The following is a 22,415-nucleotide window of genomic DNA, read 5'->3' as shown; positions in this document are numbered from 1 at the left end:
TTCATAGTATAGTTTCTTCTTTTTATTCAGTGTAGTCACATGATTTCTCAATTCACAGTACGTTTGCCAATCGGTTGTGCAGCCAGACTTATTTACCTTTGGCCTCATCCTTCTCAATCATACAATTTGTCATTCATGTGCCTTTTGTAACTACCTAGGTTGACTGATAACCTGAACCAGGTTGCAGGCACTGGTTACAGTTTGAAGCTTTATCTTGAGTGGGCAGCTTGATGAAAGCCAGTCAATATTGAAATCACCCAGGAAATATACCTCTGTTGATATCACATATGTTATCAAGCATTTCATACATATTATCCAGATACTGACTGTTAGCACTTGGTGGTCTATAGCAGCTTCCCACCAGAATGGGCTTTAGGTGAGGCAGATGAACCTGTAGCCATATTACTTCAACAGTATTTAACATTATCCAGATACTGACTGTTAGCACTTGGTGGTCTATAGCAGCTTCACACCAGAATGGGCTTCAGGTGAGGCAGATGAACCTGTAGCCATTATTACTTCAACAGTATTTAACATGAGATCCTCTCCAAGCTTCACAGGAATGTGGTTCTGAATATAGTTCGCATCACCCCCCCCCCCCACCCCACTGGCATTTCTCTCTTTTCTGTAGATGTTATAACCATGTATTGCTACCGCTGTATCGTCAATGTATTGTAGTGAGTTTTAGAGAATATGAATGTCATCTGTTACTCGGATGTTGTTGATTTCATGAACATTGTTTCTACGTATGTTAATAAGGTGGGATATTTCTTTAGCACTTCTGGGATGCGTGATTGTTTTTAATGCTTTACTGGGAAGTTTAGCAGAAGTAGACATGCTCATGTTATTTATATTGAAGATGTTAGTGCACAGTGGACTTCCTGCTTGGGCAAACTGGGAGAGGGGGATGGTGGGGTGAATGTTGTTGCGACGTAAAAAAAAAAAAGACGCACTGAAGTCTAACAAAACAGCCCCACAATCTTTTTATCCTCAAATTCTCAACCATCAGTCATTTGTGTAAGTGCTGTGCTTGTTGAATGTCCTTCCCTATAAGCTGAAAGTCTGTAAAATAGCATTGTATCTGGTGAAACACAATTGTGGGGTTTATAACAAGCCTATTGGTCAACTATTTGTGCCAGTAAAGGGGGCCTTACTATTATTGGGTAGTGGAAGGACCTTAATTTCCCTCCAGGCCTGAGGGCACACACTCTCTTGTAGACTTAGATTGAATATATGGCAAATAGGAGTGGCAATATCGTCCGCTATTATCCTCAGTAATTTTCCATCCAAGTTGCACTTCACATCCAAGTATAACTGACCAAATTATATAAGACGAGCGTTGTAATTTTGAATTCCGTAAAGGGAGTGTGGAAGAGTTGAACAAAATGATTGTTGTCTATCAACAATGACAAGCCCCTGGGGTCTGATCGGCGTTTGTTGCTGGCATGTCATGCCTGAATTTGCTTATTTTGCCAATGAAAAAAATCATTAAAGTATTTGGTAATATCTGCGTTTTGTGATGAATGAGCCATCTGATTCAATGAATAATGGAGCTGAGTTTGCCTTTTTTGCCCAAAATTGTCATTTAAGGTCCTCCAAGGCTTTTTACTATAATTCTTTAAGCAATTTATCTTTGTTTCATAGTATAGTTTCTTCTTTTTATTCAGTGTAGTCACATGATTTCTCAATTCACAGTACGTTTGCCAATCGGTTGTGCAGCCAGACTTATTTACCTTTGGCCTCATCCTTCTCAATCATACAATTTGTCATTCATGTGCCTTTTGTAACTACCTAGGTTGACTGATAACCTGAACCAGGTTGCAGGCACTGGTTACAGTTTGAAGCTTTATCTTGAGTGGGCAGCTTGATGAAAGCCAGTCAATATTGAAATCACCCAGGAAATATACCTCTGTTGATATCACATATGTTATCAAGCATTTCATACATATTATCCAGATACTGACTGTTAGCACTTGGTGGTCTATAGCAGCTTCCCACCAGAATGGGCTTTAGGTGAGGCAGATGAACCTGTAGCCATATTACTTCAACAGTATTTAACATTATCCAGATACTGACTGTTAGCACTTGGTGGTCTATAGCAGCTTCACACCAGAATGGGCTTCAGGTGAGGCAGATGAACCTGTAGCCATTATTACTTCAACAGTATTTAACATGAGATCCTCTCCAAGCTTCACAGGAATGTGGTTCTGAATATAGTTCGCATCACCCCCCCCCCCCACCCCACTGGCATTTCTCTCTTTTCTGTAGATGTTATAACCATGTATTGCTACCGCTGTATCGTCAATGTATTGTAGTGAGTTTTAGAGAATATGAATGTCATCTGTTACTCGGATGTTGTTGATTTCATGAACATTGTTTCTACGTATGTTAATAAGGTGGGATATTTCTTTAGCACTTCTGGGATGCGTGATTGTTTTTAATGCTTTACTGGGAAGTTTAGCAGAAGTAGACATGCTCATGTTATTTATATTGAAGATGTTAGTGCACAGTGGACTTCCTGCTTGGGCAAACCGCCTCAGTGGACTTCCTGCTTGGGCAAACCGCCTCAGTGGACTTCCTGCTTGGGCAAACCGCCTCAGTGGTCTTCCTGCTTGGGCAAACCGCCTCAGTGGACTTCCTGCTTGGGCAAACCGCCTCAGTGGACTTCCTGCTTGGGCAAACCGCCTCAGTGCTAACAGTGGACTTCCTGCTTGGGCAAACTGCCTCAGTGGACTTCCTGCTTGGGCAAACCGCCTCAGTGCTAACAGTGGACTTCCTGCTTGGGCAAACCGCCTCAGTGCTAACAGTGTAAGTCAGGTTCATAGGGACATGATTACTGCATACAGTAGCTATAGGATCGACAGAGTCATTCTGTTAGAGGGACATAAATTAGGCTACTTACATTGTGTCTGCCAACGCCCCTGGGATAATGTACATTTTCTGCAGCGTTATGACAACTCAGCGACACAATGGTATGGATTAACTGAGCTGTTCTTGGGTTATTGATAAGTCAGTCTTATGGTAAAATAAGGACAATACAGGGGAAGAAACAGTCTTATGGTAAAATAAGGACTCTTCAGGGGAAGAGACAGAGACAGTCAAATCACTTAGTGAATAGACAAAGCCCATTCAGACGGATACACAAAAAAATGCACACACAGGGAATTTTCATCAGTGGTCTCCGTAGTACACTCATCTGCTGAGTGTGAGTGAGTGAGAGAGTGTGTTTTGTTAATCAGCAGTGTATCTTAGAGTAGTATAGTGGCATCACCAGCCCTTTAGGATTAGCTCTCTGCCACTCCTTAACCAGCTTAAAGTGGGCAAATTGGGTTTCGGTTGGTCAGACCGACCAGACATGCACACAAACAGGGTAGGTAGAAAGACAAGCAGACAGACAGACAGACAAGGTAGACAGACATACGTAAAGACAGAAAGACCGAACAGACAGACAGACAGACAGACAGACAGACAGACAGACAGACAGACAGACAGACAGACAGACTGACAGACAAGGTTGGCAGACAGACAGACAGACAGACAAGGTTGGCAGACAGACAGACAGACTGTCTGTCTGTCTGTCTGTCTGTCTGTGGGGGCAGCAGTAGAGGAGTGGAGGATACTGTAGGTAGGGGTAAATAAGATGCAGGCTGGATGGGAGGAGAGGATCAGGGATTGACACGGCCAGGATGACCCTGTTTAATTAATTTAGAAAGTATTCCTGATTACCTGTCTGTGGTTAAAGATGAGAAAGGAGTGGTGGAGAGGGGGGTGGTGGGGTGTTTGTTGTTGTGACGTAAACTGGGAGAGGGGGATGGTGGGGTGTTTTGTTGTTGTGATGTAAGGTGGGAGAGGGGGGTGGTGGGGTGTTGTTGTGACGTAAGGTGGGAGAGGGGGGTGGTGGGGTGTTTTGTTGTTGTGATGTAAGGTGGGAGAGGGGGTGGTGGGGTGTTTGTTGTGACGTAAACTGGGAGAGGGGGATGGTGGGGTGTTTGTTGTGACGTAAACTGGGAGAGGGGGATGGTGGGGAGTTTGTTGTGACGTAAACTGGGAGAGGGGGATGTTGGGGTGTTTGTTGTGACGTAAACTGGGAGAGGGGGATGGTGGGGTGTTTGTTGTTGCGACGTAAGCTGGGAGAGGGGGATGGTGGGGTGTTTGTTGTGACGTAAACTGGGAGAGGGGGATGGTGGGGTGAATGTTGTTGCGACGTAAAAAAAAAAAAGACGCACTGAAATCTAACAAAACAGCCCCACAATCTTTTTATCCTCAAATTCTCAACCATAAGTCATTTGTGTAAGTGCTGTGCTTGTTGAATGTCCTTCCCTATAAGCTGAAAGTCTGTAAAATAGCATTGTATCTGGTGAAACACAATTGTGGGGTTTATAACAAGCCTATTGGTCAACTATTTGTGCCAGTAAAGGGGGCCTTACTATTATTGGGTAGTGGAAGGACCTTAATTTCCCTCCAGGCCTGAGGGCACACACTCTCTTGTAGACTTAGATTGAATATATGGCAAATAGGAGTGGCAATATCGTCCGCTATTATCCTCAGTAATTTTCCATCCAAGTTGCACTTCACATCCAAGTATAACTGACCAAATTATATAAGACGAGCGTTGTAATTTTGAATTCCGTAAAGGGAGTGTGGAAGAGTTGAACAAAATGATTGTTGTCTATCAACAATGACAAGCCCCTGGGGTCTGATCGGCGTTTGTTGCTGGCATGTCATGCCTGAATTTGCTTATTTTGCCAATGAAAAAAATCATTAAAGTATTTGGTAATATCTGCGTTTTGTGATGAATGAGCCATCTGATTCAATGAATAATGGAGCTGAGTTTGCCTTTTTTGCCCAAAATTGTCATTTAAGGTCCTCCAAGGCTTTTTACTATAATTCTTTAAGCAATTTATCTTTGTTTCATAGTATAGTTTCTTCTTTTTATTCAGTGTAGTCACATGATTTCTCAATTCACAGTACGTTTGCCAATCGGTTGTGCAGCCAGACTTATTTACCTTTGGCCTCATCCTTCTCAATCATACAATTTGTCATTCATGTGCCTTTTGTAACTACCTAGGTTGACTGATAACCTGAACCAGGTTGCAGGCACTGGTTACAGTTTGAAGCTTTATCTTGAGTGGGCAGCTTGATGAAAGCCAGTCAATATTGAAATCACCCAGGAAATATACCTCTGTTGATATCACATATGTTATCAAGCATTTCATACATATTATCCAGATACTGACTGTTAGCACTTGGTGGTCTATAGCAGCTTCCCACCAGAATGGGCTTTAGGTGAGGCAGATGAACCTGTAGCCATATTACTTCAACAGTATTTAACATTATCCAGATACTGACTGTTAGCACTTGGTGGTCTATAGCAGCTTCACACCAGAATGGGCTTCAGGTGAGGCAGATGAACCTGTAGCCATTATTACTTCAACAGTATTTAACATGAGATCCTCTCCAAGCTTCACAGGAATGTGGTTCTGAATATAGTTCGCATCACCCCCCCCCCCCACCCCACTGGCATTTCTCTCTTTTCTGTAGATGTTATAACCATGTATTGCTACCGCTGTATCGTCAATGTATTGTAGTGAGTTTTAGAGAATATGAATGTCATCTGTTACTCGGATGTTGTTGATTTCATGAACATTGTTTCTACGTATGTTAATAAGGTGGGATATTTCTTTAGCACTTCTGGGATGCGTGATTGTTTTTAATGCTTTACTGGGAAGTTTAGCAGAAGTAGACATGCTCATGTTATTTATATTGAAGATGTTAGTGCACAGTGGACTTCCTGCTTGGGCAAACCGCCTCAGTGGACTTCCTGCTTGGGCAAACCGCCTCAGTGGACTTCCTGCTTGGGCAAACCGCCTCAGTGGTCTTCCTGCTTGGGCAAACCGCCTCAGTGGACTTCCTGCTTGGGCAAACCGCCTCAGTGGACTTCCTGCTTGGGCAAACCGCCTCAGTGCTAACAGTGGACTTCCTGCTTGGGCAAACTGCCTCAGTGGACTTCCTGCTTGGGCAAACCGCCTCAGTGCTAACAGTGGACTTCCTGCTTGGGCAAACCGCCTCAGTGCTAACAGTGTAAGTCAGGTTCATAGGGACATGATTACTGCATACAGTAGCTATAGGATCGACAGAGTCATTCTGTTAGAGGGACATAAATTAGGCTACTTACATTGTGTCTGCCAACGCCCCTGGGATAATGTACATTTTCTGCAGCGTTATGACAACTCAGCGACACAATGGTATGGATTAACTGAGCTGTTCTTGGGTTATTGATAAGTCAGTCTTATGGTAAAATAAGGACAATACAGGGGAAGAAACAGTCTTATGGTAAAATAAGGACTCTTCAGGGGAAGAGACAGAGACAGTCAAATCACTTAGTGAATAGACAAAGCCCATTCAGACGGATACACAAAAAAATGCACACACAGGGAATTTTCATCAGTGGTCTCCGTAGTACACTCATCTGCTGAGTGTGAGTGAGTGAGAGAGTGTGTTTTGTTAATCAGCAGTGTATCTTAGAGTAGTATAGTGGCATCACCAGCCCTTTAGGATTAGCTCTCTGCCACTCCTTAACCAGCTTAAAGTGGGCAAATTGGGTTTCGGTTGGTCAGACCGACCAGACATGCACACAAACAGGGTAGGTAGAAAGACAAGCAGACAGACAGACAGACAAGGTAGACAGACATACGTAAAGACAGAAAGACCGAACAGACAGACAGACAGACAGACAGACAGACAGACAGACAGACAGACAGACAGACAGACAGACAGACAGACAGACTGACAGACAAGGTTGGCAGACAGACAGACAGACAGACAAGGTTGGCAGACAGACAGACAGACTGTCTGTCTGTCTGTCTGTCTGTCTGTCTGTCTGTCTGTCTGTGGGGGCAGCAGTAGAGGAGTGGAGGATACTGTAGGTAGGGGTAAATAAGATGCAGGCTGGATGGGAGGAGAGGATCAGGGATTGACACGGCCAGGATGACCCTGTTTAATTAATTTAGAAAGTATTCCTGATTACCTGTCTGTGGTTAAAGATGAGAAAGGAGTGGTGGAGAGGGGGGTGGTGGGGTGTTTGTTGTTGTGACGTAAACTGGGAGAGGGGGATGGTGGGGTGTTTTGTTGTTGTGATGTAAGGTGGGAGAGGGGGGTGGTGGGGTGTTGTTGTGACGTAAGGTGGGAGAGGGGGGTGGTGGGGTGTTTGTTGTGACGTAAACTGGGAGAGGGGGATGGTGGGGAGTTTGTTGTGACGTAAACTGGGAGAGGGGGATGGTGGGGTGTTTGTTGTGACGTAAACTGGGAGAGGGGGATGGTGGGGTGTTTGTTGTTGCGACGTAAGCTGGGAGAGGGGGATGGTGGGGTGTTTGTTGTGACGTAAACTGGGAGAGGGGGATGGTGGGGTGAATGTTGTTGCGACGTAAAAAAAAAAAAGACGCACTGAAGTCTAACAAAACAGCCCCACAATCTTTTTATCCTCAAATTCTCAACCATCAGTCATTTGTGTAAGTGCTGTGCTTGTTGAATGTCCTTCCCTATAAGCTGAAAGTCTGTAAAATAGCATTGTATCTGGTGAAACACAATTGTGGGGTTTATAACAAGCCTATTGGTCAACTATTTGTGCCAGTAAAGGGGGCCTTACTATTATTGGGTAGTGGAAGGACCTTAATTTCCCTCCAGGCCTGAGGGCACACACTCTCTTGTAGACTTAGATTGAATATATGGCAAATAGGAGTGGCAATATCGTCCGCTATTATCCTCAGTAATTTTCCATCCAAGTTGCACTTCACATCCAAGTATAACTGACCAAATTATATAAGACGAGCGTTGTAATTTTGAATTCCGTAAAGGGAGTGTGGAAGAGTTGAACAAAATGATTGTTGTCTATCAACAATGACAAGCCCCTGGGGTCTGATCGGCGTTTGTTGCTGGCATGTCATGCCTGAATTTGCTTATTTTGCCAATGAAAAAAATCATTAAAGTATTTGGTAATATCTGCGTTTTGTGATGAATGAGCCATCTGATTCAATGAATAATGGAGCTGAGTTTGCCTTTTTTGCCCAAAATTGTCATTTAAGGTCCTCCAAGGCTTTTTACTATAATTCTTTAAGCAATTTATCTTTGTTTCATAGTATAGTTTCTTCTTTTTATTCAGTGTAGTCACATGATTTCTCAATTCACAGTACGTTTGCCAATCGGTTGTGCAGCCAGACTTATTTACCTTTGGCCTCATCCTTCTCAATCATACAATTTGTCATTCATGTGCCTTTTGTAACTACCTAGGTTGACTGATAACCTGAACCAGGTTGCAGGCACTGGTTACAGTTTGAAGCTTTATCTTGAGTGGGCAGCTTGATGAAAGCCAGTCAATATTGAAATCACCCAGGAAATATACCTCTGTTGATATCACATATGTTATCAAGCATTTCATACATATTATCCAGATACTGACTGTTAGCACTTGGTGGTCTATAGCAGCTTCCCACCAGAATGGGCTTTAGGTGAGGCAGATGAACCTGTAGCCATATTACTTCAACAGTATTTAACATTATCCAGATACTGACTGTTAGCACTTGGTGGTCTATAGCAGCTTCACACCAGAATGGGCTTCAGGTGAGGCAGATGAACCTGTAGCCATTATTACTTCAACAGTATTTAACATGAGATCCTCTCCAAGCTTCACAGGAATGTGGTTCTGAATATAGTTCGCATCACCCCCCCCCCCCACCCCACTGGCATTTCTCTCTTTTCTGTAGATGTTATAACCATGTATTGCTACCGCTGTATCGTCAATGTATTGTAGTGAGTTTTAGAGAATATGAATGTCATCTGTTACTCGGATGTTGTTGATTTCATGAACATTGTTTCTACGTATGTTAATAAGGTGGGATATTTCTTTAGCACTTCTGGGATGCGTGATTGTTTTTAATGCTTTACTGGGAAGTTTAGCAGAAGTAGACATGCTCATGTTATTTATATTGAAGATGTTAGTGCACAGTGGACTTCCTGCTTGGGCAAACCGCCTCAGTGGACTTCCTGCTTGGGCAAACCGCCTCAGTGGACTTCCTGCTTGGGCAAACCGCCTCAGTGGTCTTCCTGCTTGGGCAAACCGCCTCAGTGGACTTCCTGCTTGGGCAAACCGCCTCAGTGGACTTCCTGCTTGGGCAAACCGCCTCAGTGCTAACAGTGGACTTCCTGCTTGGGCAAACTGCCTCAGTGGACTTCCTGCTTGGGCAAACCGCCTCAGTGCTAACAGTGGACTTCCTGCTTGGGCAAACCGCCTCAGTGCTAACAGTGTAAGTCAGGTTCATAGGGACATGATTACTGCATACAGTAGCTATAGGATCGACAGAGTCATTCTGTTAGAGGGACATAAATTAGGCTACTTACATTGTGTCTGCCAACGCCCCTGGGATAATGTACATTTTCTGCAGCGTTATGACAACTCAGCGACACAATGGTATGGATTAACTGAGCTGTTCTTGGGTTATTGATAAGTCAGTCTTATGGTAAAATAAGGACAATACAGGGGAAGAAACAGTCTTATGGTAAAATAAGGACTCTTCAGGGGAAGAGACAGAGACAGTCAAATCACTTAGTGAATAGACAAAGCCCATTCAGACGGATACACAAAAAAATGCACACACAGGGAATTTTCATCAGTGGTCTCCGTAGTACACTCATCTGCTGAGTGTGAGTGAGTGAGAGAGTGTGTTTTGTTAATCAGCAGTGTATCTTAGAGTAGTATAGTGGCATCACCAGCCCTTTAGGATTAGCTCTCTGCCACTCCTTAACCAGCTTAAAGTGGGCAAATTGGGTTTCGGTTGGTCAGACCGACCAGACATGCACACAAACAGGGTAGGTAGAAAGACAAGCAGACAGACAGACAGACAAGGTAGACAGACATACGTAAAGACAGAAAGACCGAACAGACAGACAGACAGACAGACAGACAGACAGACAGACAGACAGACAGACAGACTGACAGACAAGGTTGGCAGACAGACAGACAGACAGACAAGGTTGGCAGACAGACAGACAGACTGTCTGTCTGTCTGTCTGTCTGTCTGTCTGTCTGTCTGTCTGTGGGGGCAGCAGTAGAGGAGTGGAGGATACTGTAGGTAGGGGTAAATAAGATGCAGGCTGGATGGGAGGAGAGGATCAGGGATTGACACGGCCAGGATGACCCTGTTTAATTAATTTAGAAAGTATTCCTGATTACCTGTCTGTGGTTAAAGATGAGAAAGGAGTGGTGGAGAGGGGGGTGGTGGGGTGTTTGTTGTTGTGACGTAAACTGGGAGAGGGGGATGGTGGGGTGTTTTGTTGTTGTGATGTAAGGTGGGAGAGGGGGGTGGTGGGGTGTTGTTGTGACGTAAGGTGGGAGAGGGGGGTGGTGGGGTGTTTGTTGTGACGTAAACTGGGAGAGGGGGATGGTGGGGAGTTTGTTGTGACGTAAACTGGGAGAGGGGGATGGTGGGGTGTTTGTTGTGACGTAAACTGGGAGAGGGGGATGGTGGGGTGTTTGTTGTTGCGACGTAAGCTGGGAGAGGGGGATGGTGGGGTGTTTGTTGTGACGTAAACTGGGAGAGGGGGATGGTGGGGTGAATGTTGTTGCGACGTAAAAAAAAAAAAAAAAAAAGACGCACTGAAGTCTAACAAAACAGCCCCACAATCTTTTTATCCTCAAATTCTCAACCATCAGTCATTTGTGTAAGTGCTGTGCTTGTTGAATGTCCTTCCCTATAAGCTGAAAGTCTGTAAAATAGCATTGTATCTGGTGAAACACAATTGTGGGGTTTATAACAAGCCTATTGGTCAACTATTTGTGCCAGTAAAGGGGGCCTTACTATTATTGGGTAGTGGAAGGACCTTAATTTCCCTCCAGGCCTGAGGGCACACACTCTCTTGTAGACTTAGATTGAATATATGGCAAATAGGAGTGGCAATATCGTCCGCTATTATCCTCAGTAATTTTCCATCCAAGTTGCACTTCACATCCAAGTATAACTGACCAAATTATGAAAGACGAGCGTTGTAATTTTGAATTCCGTAAAGGGAGTGTGGAAGAGTTGAACAAAATGATTGTTGTCTATCAACAATGACAAGCCCCTGGGGTCTGATCGGCGTTTGTTGCTGGCATGTCATGCCTGAATTTGCTTATTTTGCCAATGAAAAAAATCATTAAAGTATTTGGTAATATCTGCGTTTTGTGATGAATGAGCCATCTGATTCAATGAATAATGGAGCTGAGTTTGCCTTTTTTGCCCAAAATTGTCATTTAAGGTCCTCCAAGGCTTTTTACTATAATTCTTTAAGCAATTTATCTTTGTTTCATAGTATAGTTTCTTCTTTTTATTCAGTGTAGTCACATGATTTCTCAATTCACAGTACGTTTGCCAATCGGTTGTGCAGCCAGACTTATTTACCTTTGGCCTCATCCTTCTCAATCATACAATTTGTCATTCATGTGCCTTTTGTAACTACCTAGGTTGACTGATAACCTGAACCAGGTTGCAGGCACTGGTTACAGTTTGAAGCTTTATCTTGAGTGGGCAGCTTGATGAAAGCCAGTCAATATTGAAATCACCCAGGAAATATACCTCTGTTGATATCACATATGTTATCAAGCATTTCATACATATTATCCAGATACTGACTGTTAGCACTTGGTGGTCTATAGCAGCTTCCCACCAGAATGGGCTTTAGGTGAGGCAGATGAACCTGTAGCCATATTACTTCAACAGTATTTAACATTATCCAGATACTTACTGTTAGCACTTGGTGGTCTATAGCAGCTTCACACCAGAATGGGCTTCAGGTGAGGCAGATGAACCTGTAGCCATTATTACTTCAACAGTATTTAACATGAGATCCTCTCCAAGCTTCACAGGAATGTGGTTCTGAATATAGTTCGCATCACCCCCCCCCCCCCACCCCACTGGCATTTCTCTCTTTTCTGTAGATGTTATAACCATGTATTGCTACCGCTGTATCGTCAATGTATTGTAGTGAGTTTTAGAGAATATGAATGTCATCTGTTACTCGGATGTTGTTGATTTCATGAACATTGTTTCTACGTATGTTAATAAGGTGGGATATTTCTTTAGCACTTCTGGGATGCGTGATTGTTTTTAATGCTTTACTGGGAAGTTTAGCAGAAGTAGACATGCTCATGTTATTTATATTGAAGATGTTAGTGCACAGTGGACTTCCTGCTTGGGCAAACCGCCTCAGTGGACTTCCTGCTTGGGCAAACCGCCTCAGTGGACTTCCTGCTTGGGCAAACCGCCTCAGTGGTCTTCCTGCTTGGGCAAACCGCCTCAGTGGACTTCCTGCTTGGGCAAACCGCCTCAGTGGACTTCCTGCTTGGGCAAACCGCCTCAGTGCTAACAGTGGACTTCCTGCTTGGGCAAACCGCCTCAGTGGACTTCCTGCTTGGGCAAACCGCCTCAGTGCTAACAGTGGACTTCCTGCTTGGGCAAACTGCCTCAGTGGACTTCCTGCTTGGGCAAACCGCCTCAGTGCTAACAGTGGACTTCCTGCTTGGGCAAACCGCCTCAGTGCTAACAGTGTAAGTCAGGTTCATAGGGACATGATTACTGCATACAGTAGCTATAGGATCGACAGAGTCATTCTGTTAGAGGGACATAAATTAGGCTACTTACATTGTGTCTGCCAACGCCCCTGGGATAATGTACATTTTCTGCAGCGTTATGACAACTCAGCGACACAATGGTATGGATTAACTGAGCTGTTCTTGGGTTATTGATAAGTCAGTCTTATGGTAAAATAAGGACAATACAGGGGAAGAAACAGTCTTATGGTAAAATAAGGACTCTTCAGGGGAAGAGACAGAGACAGTCAAATCACTTAGTGAATAGACAAAGCCCATTCAGACGGATACACAAAAAAATGCACACACAGGGAATTTTCATCAGTGGTCTCCGTAGTACACTCATCTGCTGAGTGTGAGTGAGTGAGAGAGTGTGTTTTGTTAATCAGCAGTGTATCTTAGAGTAGTATAGTGGCATCACCAGCCCTTTAGGATTAGCTCTCTGCCACTCCTTAACCAGCTTAAAGTGGGCAAATTGGGTTTCGGTTGGTCAGACCGACCAGACATGCACACAAACAGGGTAGGTAGAAAGACAAGCAGACAGACAGACAGACAAGGTAGACAGACATACGTAAAGACAGAAAGACCGAACAGACAGACAGACAGACAGACAGACAGACAGACTGACAGACAAGGTTGGCAGACAGACAGACAGACAGACAAGGTTGGCAGACAGACTGTCTGTCTGTCTGTCTGTCTGTCTGTCTGTCTGTCTGTCTGTCTGTCTGTGGGGGCAGCAGTAGAGGAGTGGAGGATACTGTAGGTACGGGAGGTGTGTAATGGGTAAATAAGATGCAGGCTGGATGGGAGGAGAGGATCAGGGATTGACACGGCCAGGATGACCCTGTTTAATTAATTTAGAAAGTATTCCTGATTACCTGTCTGTGGTTAAAGATGAGAAAGGAGTGGTGGAGAGGGGGGTGGTGGGGTGTTTGTTGTTGTGACGTAAACTGGGAGAGGGGGATGGTGGGGTGTTTTGTTGTTGTGATGTAAGGTGGGAGAGGGGGGTGGTGGGGTGTTGTTGTGACGTAAGGTGGGAGAGGGGGGTGGTGGGGTGTTTTGTTGTTGTGATGTAAGGTGGGAGAGGGGGTGGTGGGGTGTTTGTTGTGACGTAAACTGGGAGAGGGGGATGGTGGGGTGTTTGTTGTGACGTAAACTGGGAGAGGGGGATGGTGGGGAGTTTGTTGTGACGTAAACTGGGAGAGGGGGATGGTGGGGTGTTTGTTGTGACGTAAACTGGGAGAGGGGGATGGTGGGGTGTTTGTTGTTGCGACGTAAGCTGGGAGAGGGGGATGGTGGGGTGTTTGTTGTGACGTAAACTGGGAGAGGGGGATGGTGGGGTGTTTGTTGTTGCGACGTAAGCTGGGAGAGGGGGGTGGTGGGGTGTTTGTTGTTGCGACGTAAGCTGGGAGAGGGGGACTTGGTACTGGTACCCCTTGTATATAGCCTAGTTATCATTACTCAGTACTGGTTCCTCTTGTATATAGCCTAGTTATCATTACTCAGTACTGGCACCCTTTGTATATAGCCTAGTTATCATTACTCAGTACTGGTACCCCTTGTATATAGCCTAGTTATCATTACACAGTACTGGTACCCCTTGTATATGGATGGTGGGGTGTTTGTTGTTGTGACGTAAGCTGGGAGAGGGGGACTTGGTACATACTTCTATACATACGTGTTATTACTTTTCTATCTATTCTCTCTATTTTCCTTCTCTCTGCGTTGTTGAAAAAAGACCCGCAGGCATTTCACTGTTAGTCTACACCTATTGTTTTACGAAGCAATGTGACAAAAAATAACATTTGATTTGATTTGTGAGAAGCTAGCTGGTCGGTGGGTTGTGAGCGAGTGGGAAGGGTGTTTTAATGGTTGTAGTAACGACAGCTCTCATTGGTCCTGCTGTACCACATGGTCTATATCTCATAGCTTCTGGACAGGTTTATTTGGTTTCACCTTGAATGGGAGCAGAGCCGTATTGATTCCATCTGTAGTGTGTGTCTCTGCACAGGGCTCATTACCGGCTGCTGCTCAGACACACCCAGTCTATAGGATAGGCTATGGTAGGGGTCCTTTAGGTGCAGGGTGGGAGTGGGGTTGTACGGTGTGTGTGTGTTTAGGAGGTGGGTTGTACTGTGTATGTGTGTGTGTGTGTGTGGGAGGGGGGCTGTACTGTGTGTTTGTGTGTGTGTGTGTGTGGGGGAGGGAGGGGGTTGTACAGTGTGTGTGTGTGGGAGGGGGGTTGTACTGTGTGTGTGTGTGTGGGAGGGGGGTTGTACAGTTTGTGTGTGTGGGGGGGGGGGGTTGTACAGTTTATGTGTGTGGGGGGGGGGTTATACTGTGTGTGTGTGTGGGGGGGGGGGGGGGTTGTACAGTGTGTGTGTGTGTGTGTGGGGGGGGATATACTGTGTGTGTGGGGGGGTTGTACAGTGTGGGGGGGGGTTGTACAGTGTGTGTGTGTGTGTGTGGGGGGGGGGGTTGTACAGTGTGTGTGTGTGGGGGGGGGGGGGTTGTAGAGTGTGTGTGTGTGTGTGTGTGGGGGGGGGTTGTACAGTGTGTGTGGGGGGGGGGGTTGTAGAGTGTGTGTGTGTGGGGGGGGGTTGTAGAGTGTGTGTGTGTGTGTGGGGGGGGGGGGTTGTACAGTGTGTGTGGGGGGGGGGGTTGTACAGTGTGTGTGGGGGGGGGGGTTGTAGAGTGTGTGTGTGTGTGTGTGTGTGGGGGGGGGGTTGTACAGTGTGTGTGTGGGGGGGGGGGGGGGGGTTGTAGAGTGTGTGTGTGTGTGTGGGGGGGGGGGTTATACAGTGTGTGTGGGGGGGGGTTGTACAGTGTGTGTGTGTGTGTGTGGGGGGGGGTTGTACAGTGTGGGTGTGGGGGGGGGGGGGTTGTAGAGTGTGTGTGTGGGGGGGGGGGGGGGGTTGTAGAGTGTGTGTGGGGGGGGGGGTTATTTACCTCAACCTCCCAGTCATATTGCCAGGGTGAAGACTATCAGCCTTTTATGTTGTTGAAAGCCTGGGTGAAATATAATGTTGTTGAAAGCCTGGACGGAGGATAATGTTGTTGAAAGCCTGGATGGAGGATAATGTTGTTGAAAGCCTGGGCTGAGGATAATGTTGTTGAAAGCCTGGGTGGGGGATAATGTTGTTGAAAGCCTGGGCTGAGGATAATGTTGTTGAAACCCTGGGTGGAGGATAATGTTGTTGAAAGCCTGGATGGAGGATAATGTTGTTGAAAGCCTGGGCTGAGGATAATGTTGTTGAAAGGCTGGGTGAAATATAATGTTGTTGAAAGCCCGGGTGAAATATAATGTTGTTGAAAGCCTGGGCAGAGGATAATGTTGTTGAAAGCCTGGGCAGAGGATAATGTTGTTGAAAGCCTGGGCGGAGGATAATGTTGTTGAAAGCCTGGGCAGAGGATAATGTTGTTGAAAGCCTGGGCAGAGGATAATGTTGTTGAAAGCCTGGGCAGAGGATAATGTTGTTGAATGCCTGGGTGGAGGATAATGTTGTTGAATGCCTGGGTGGAGGATAATGTTGTTGAAAGCCTGGATGGAGGATAATGTTGTTGAAAGCCTGGGCGGAGGATAATGTTTTTGAATGCCTGGGCAGAGGATAATGTTGTTGAAAGCCTGCAGCTACATTTGAAGTGTACACCCCATAAACGATTTGTACAGAATTTTTATAAAGAAATTATTGTATTCTTATTTTTATTTCAAAGTTATTTATAAATCAAATTGATTTCTAAGTAAAATCCCTCCGTACTTCACTACTGTTACCAAAATGTGTTTTGGAAAAAAGTAATGTTTATATCTGATATAAATCCAGCCTCTCGTCCTATAGTTTGGGAGTCCTTTGACGGTAGTATCTTAATGCATTTACAGTATATCCTGTCCCAGGTTAATCTGCTGAATGACAGAGAAATATAATCTAGTTACTTCAGGCTACTGGGCCAAAAGCCAAACGACTAGCTCCTACCTCCACAATCCCATTACAGAGCCTCTTATGTAAATGGGAGAGGAGCTTCAGAGGCTAGATCTCTCTGTAGCCCATAGACATACCTGCAATTTAGGAAATAGACTCCATAGGAAGGGCTTGAAACCTCTAACCCTGGCAATTGGATTTAAACTCATGGGTACATTCCCAATGACTCCACCCATTATGCCATCAGTGACTTGAATGGAGAGGCCCATTCTATGAATTCTATTTCTATGCCCGCAACAACCAGGACCACAACAACCAGGACCAATACAACCACTACAACCAGGACCACAACAACCAGGACCAATACAACCACTACAACCAGGACCACAACAACCAGGACCAATACAACCACAACAACCACTACAACCACTACAACCCAGGACCACTACAACCACAACAACCACTACAACCAGGACCACAACAACCAGGACCAATACAACCACAACAACCACTACAACTACAACCACGACAACCACTACAAGCAGGACCACTACAACCACTACAACCAGGACCGATACAACCACTACAACCACTACAACCACTACAACCAGGACCACTACAACCACTACAACCAGGACCACTACAACAACTACAACCAGGACCAATACAACCAGGACCAATACAACCACTACAACCAGGACCAATACAACCAGGGCCAATACAACCAGGGCCAATATAACCACTACAACCAGGACCAATACAACCAGGACCAATACAACCAGGACCAATACAACCACTACAACCAGGACCAATACAACCAGGACCAATACAACCAGGACCAATACAACCACTACAAGCAGGACCAATACAACCAGGACCACTACAACCACTACAACCAGGACCAATACAACCAGGACCAATACAACCACTACAACTAGGACCAATACAACCACTACAACCAGGACCAATACAACCACTACAACCAGGACCAATACAACCAGGACCAATACAACCACTACAACCAGGACCAATACAACCAGGACCTATAAAACCACTACAACCAGGATCCCTATAAAACCACTACAATCAGGATCCCTATTAAACCTCTACAACCAGGACCCCTATAAAACCACTACAACCAGGACCCCTATAAAACTATAACCAAGGCCACTATAAAACCACTACAACCAGGACCCCTATAAAACCACTACTACCAGGACCCCTATAAAACCTCTACAACCAGGACCCCTATAAAACCACTACAACCAGGACCCCTATAAAACCTCTATAACCAAGGCCACTATAAAACCACTACAACCAGGACCCCTATAAAACCACTACTACCAGGACCCCTATAAAACCTCTACAACCAGGACCCCTATAAAACCACTACAACCAGGACCCCTATAAAACCTCTATAACCAAGACCACTATAAAACCACTACAACCAGGACCCCTATAAAACCACTACTACCAGGACCCTATAAAACCCCTACAACCAGGATCCCTATAAAACCACTACAACCAGGACCCCTATAAAACCTCTATAACCAAGACCACTATAAAACCACTACAACCAGGACCCCTATAAAACCACTACTACCAGGACCCCTATAAAACCACTACTACCAGGACGCCTATAAAACCTCTACAACCAGGATCCCTATAAAACCACTACAACCAGGACCCCTATAAAACCACTACTACCAGGACCCCTATAAAACCTCTACAACCAGGACCCCTATAAAACCAATACAACCAGGACCCCTATAAAACCTCTATAACCAAGGCCACTATAAAACCACTACAACCAGGACCCCTATAAAACCACTACTACCAGGACCCCTATAAAACCTCTACAACCAGGACCCCTATAAAACCACTACAACCAGGACCCCTATAAAACCTCTATAACCAAGACCACTATAAAACCACTACAACCAGGACCCCTATAAAACCACTACTACCAGGACCCTATAAAACCCCTACAACCAGGATCCCTATAAAACCACTACAACCAGGACCCCTATAAAACCTCTATAACCAAGACCACTATAAAACCACTACAACCAGGACCCCTATAAAACCACTACTACCAGGACCCCTATAAAACCACTACTACCAGGACGCCTATAAAACCTCTACAACCAGGATCCCTATAAAACCACTACAACCAGGACCCCTATAAAACCTCTACAACCAGGATCCCTATATGCACTATAACCGTGATGCGTCATGCTTAAGAACAGCCCTTAGCCAAGGTATATTGTCCATATACCACACCCCCTCGTGCCTAATTGCTTAATTAGAAACTGGGTGGTTCGAGCCCTGAATGCTGATTGGCTGAAAGTCTTGGCATATCAGACCGTATACCACGGGGTATGACAATTTTTTTTTTTACTGTTCTAAATACATTTGTAACCAGTTTAGAAACGCAATAAGGTTCCTCGGGGGTTTGTGGTATATGGCCAATATACCACGGCTAAGGGCTGTATCCAGGCACTCCGCGTTGCGTCTTTCATAAGAGCAGCCCTTAGCCGTCGTATATTGCCTATTTACCACACCACCTCGTGCCTTATTGGTTAAATCTACAGGAAGGAACTGCACAGTGTTTCGGGATCAACAGTCACCTACAATCTAGCTACTGTGTCCAGTTCCTGTGACGAGGACGACTACTACAGTGTTATTTAGCTCTGCCGTTGCTGACATGACGGCGTCTGTACTCCGCTGTGTTGACTGGAGCTGCTAGTGGCTACCAATAGCAAGCTGTACATTTAGCTTAGCCGCTAGCAAGAATACATAGAGCCTGCCTCCCCTCCCCTCTCCCTCCCCAGCTTCAGCCCTATACCCCAGCTTCTGCTCTAAACCCCAGCTTCAGCCCTATCTATACCCCAAGCCCTATACCCCAGCTTCAGCCCTATACCCCAGCTTCAGCCCTATACCCCCAGCCCTATATCCCAGCTTCAGCCCTATACCCCAGCTTCAGCCCTAGACCCCAGCTTCAGCCCTATACCCCAGCTTCAGCCCTATACCCCAGCCCTATACCCCAGCTTCAGCCCTATATCCCAGCTTCAGCCCTAAACCCCAGCTTCAGCCCTATACCCCAGCTTCAGCCCTATACCCCCAGCTTCAGCCCTATACCCCAGCTTCAGCCCTATACCCCAGCTTCAGCCCTAAACCCCAGCTTCAGCCCTAAACCCCCAGCTTCAGCCCTATACCCCAGCTTCAGCCCTATACCCCAGCTTCAGCCCTATACCCCAGCTTCAGCCATAAACCCCAGCTTCAGCCCTATATCCCAGCTTCAGCCCTATACCCCAGCTTCAGCCCTATATCCCAGCTTCAGCCCTATACCCCAGCTTCAGCCCTATATCCCAGCTTCAGCCCTATACCCCAGCTTCAGCCCTATATCCCAGCTTCAGCCCTAAACCCCAGCTTCAGCCCTATACCCCAGCTTCAGCCCTATACCCCAGCTTCAGCCCTATACCCCAGCTTCAGCCCTAAACCCCAGCTTCAGCCCTATATCCCAGCTTCAGCCCTATACCCCAGCTTCAGCCCTATATCCCAGCTTCAGCCCTATACCCCAGCTTCAGCCCTATATCCCAGCTTCAGCCCTATACCCCAGCTTCAGTCCTATACCCCAGCTTCAGCCCTATATCCCAGCTTCAGCCCTATACCCCAGCTTCAGCCCTATATCCCAGCTTCAGCCCTATACCCCAGCTTCAGCCCTATATCCCAGCTTCAGCCCTAAACCCCAGCTTCAGCCCTATATCCCAGCTTCAGCCCTATACCCCAGCTTCAGCCCTATATCCCAGCTTCAGCCCTATACCCCAGCTTCAGCCCTATACCCCAGCTTCAGCCCTATACCCCAGCTTCAGCACTATATCCCAGCTTCAGCCCTATACCCCCAGCTTCAGCCCTATATCCCAGCTTCAGCTCTATACCCCAGCTTCAGCCCTATACCCCAGCCCCAGCCCTGCCTCCCTCCCTATTCTGCCCCGTCCCAACCTCCCTCCCCTCTCCCCAGGCCTATCCTATTGATCAGGCCCCCTGCACGTGGGTCCCCCCTGCTCCAGCAGCTGCCTCATTGGCCTCTCTCAACGCCTGCTCCAGCGCATTAGAATAGAAATCCATAACCGGGGCTGTGCTCACCCAAGCAGTGGAACAAACCAAATGAAATGCTATAAAGCAATCTCAGCCACCGAGAGCCGCTACCCATTCATCCTGATCTCAGAATGTCACGCCAGCTCACTATCTCTCACCTTCTCTCTGTTTCTCTCACCATCTCTCTCTTTCTCTCACTATCCCTCACCATCTTTCACCATCTGTCACCATCTCTCTCTTTCTCTCACCATCTCTCGCCTTCTCTCTCCTTCTCTCACCATCTCTCTACTTCTCTCTTCTTCTCTCGCCATCTCTCTTCCTGTTCTGCTCTTTTTCACTAATGATCCCTCACACACACCTTTACTCCTGCTCTCTCTCTCTCTCTCTCTCTCTCTCTCTCTCTACTCACCTTCCCTCCCTCCTGTCTCTCTCTACTCACCTTCCCTCCCTCCTGTCTCTCTCTCTCGCCCTCCTTCTTTCCTTCCTTCCTTCCTTCCTTCCTTCCTTCCTTCCTTCCTTCCTTCCTTCCTTCCTTCCTTCCCCCCTCTGAGGGATTAGATGGGGGGAGAAGGAAAAGGAGGGGGCGAAGGTTGACCGGTGAGGCGGTGGGTCTGCAGAGGTCAGGTGACCAAACGGTTAGCCCTGCAGTCTGAAGCACAGCCATGGCTGGGCCTTTGTTCTCAACACACAGACAAACACACACACACACACACACACACACACACACACACACACACACACACACACACAGACACACAGACACACAAAAAATGTGACATACAGCACAGTCTCTCTGTATTTCATATGTCTTACTGTTGTTTCTGTTTTGAGTGAATGCCTATGTCAGAGCCACACTTCCAGATGGTTTGGTTTGTGTATCTCAATGTGTCGATACAGACACAATGTTACTTTTCCTTTAGTGTAGGCGTGTACCCATAAACCACTGAGTCAGTTTTAGGGGCGTTGCATTGAGCTTTGAGGGAGGCTCCTATCTGGTGTTGTGGCAGGCTTGAGGGGAGTTAAGCAGGAGGGGGTCCTGAGGTGCACGCCCCAAAACGACATTAGACCTCTTCCCGAAACAGAGGCCCCTCTTACACACACACACACACACACACACACACACACACACACACAGACACACACACAAACACACACACACACACACACACAGTTTGCTAGTAGCAGCTAGCTACCCTCTATTCATCTGTTAGTAGCAGCTAGCTACCCTTTATTCATATCTGTGTTAGTAGCAGCTAGCTACCCTCTATTCATCTGTTAGTAGCAGCTAGCTACCCTCTATTCATCTGTTAGTAGCAGCTAGCTACCCTCTATTCATCTGTTAGTAGCAGCTAGCTACCCTCTATTCATCTGTTAGTAGCAGCTAGCTACCCTCTATTCATCTGTTAGTAGCAGCTAGCTACCCTTTATTCATCTCTGTGTTAGCAGCAGCTAGCTACCCTCTATTCATCTGTTAGTAGCAGCTGGCTACCCTCTATTCATCTCTGTGTTAGTAGCAGCTAGCTACCCTCTATTCATCTGTTAGTAGCAGCTAGCTACCCTCTATTCATCTGTTAGTAGCAACTAGCTACCCTCTATTCATCTGTTAGTAGCAACTAGCTACCCTCTATTCATCTGTTAGTAGCAGCTAGCTACCCTCTATTCATCTGTTAGTAGCAACTAGCTACCCTCTATTCATCTGTTAGTAGCAGCTAGCTACCCTCTATTCATCTGTTAGTAGCAGCTAGCTACCCTCTATTCATCTGTTAGTAGCAGCTAGCTAC

The sequence above is a fragment of the Oncorhynchus clarkii genome, chromosome 12, assembly GCF_045791955.1.
Source record: "Oncorhynchus clarkii lewisi isolate Uvic-CL-2024 chromosome 12, UVic_Ocla_1.0, whole genome shotgun sequence".
NCBI lineage: Eukaryota > Metazoa > Chordata > Actinopteri > Salmoniformes > Salmonidae > Oncorhynchus > Oncorhynchus clarkii.
Note: the sequence above shows the minus strand (reverse complement) of the source record.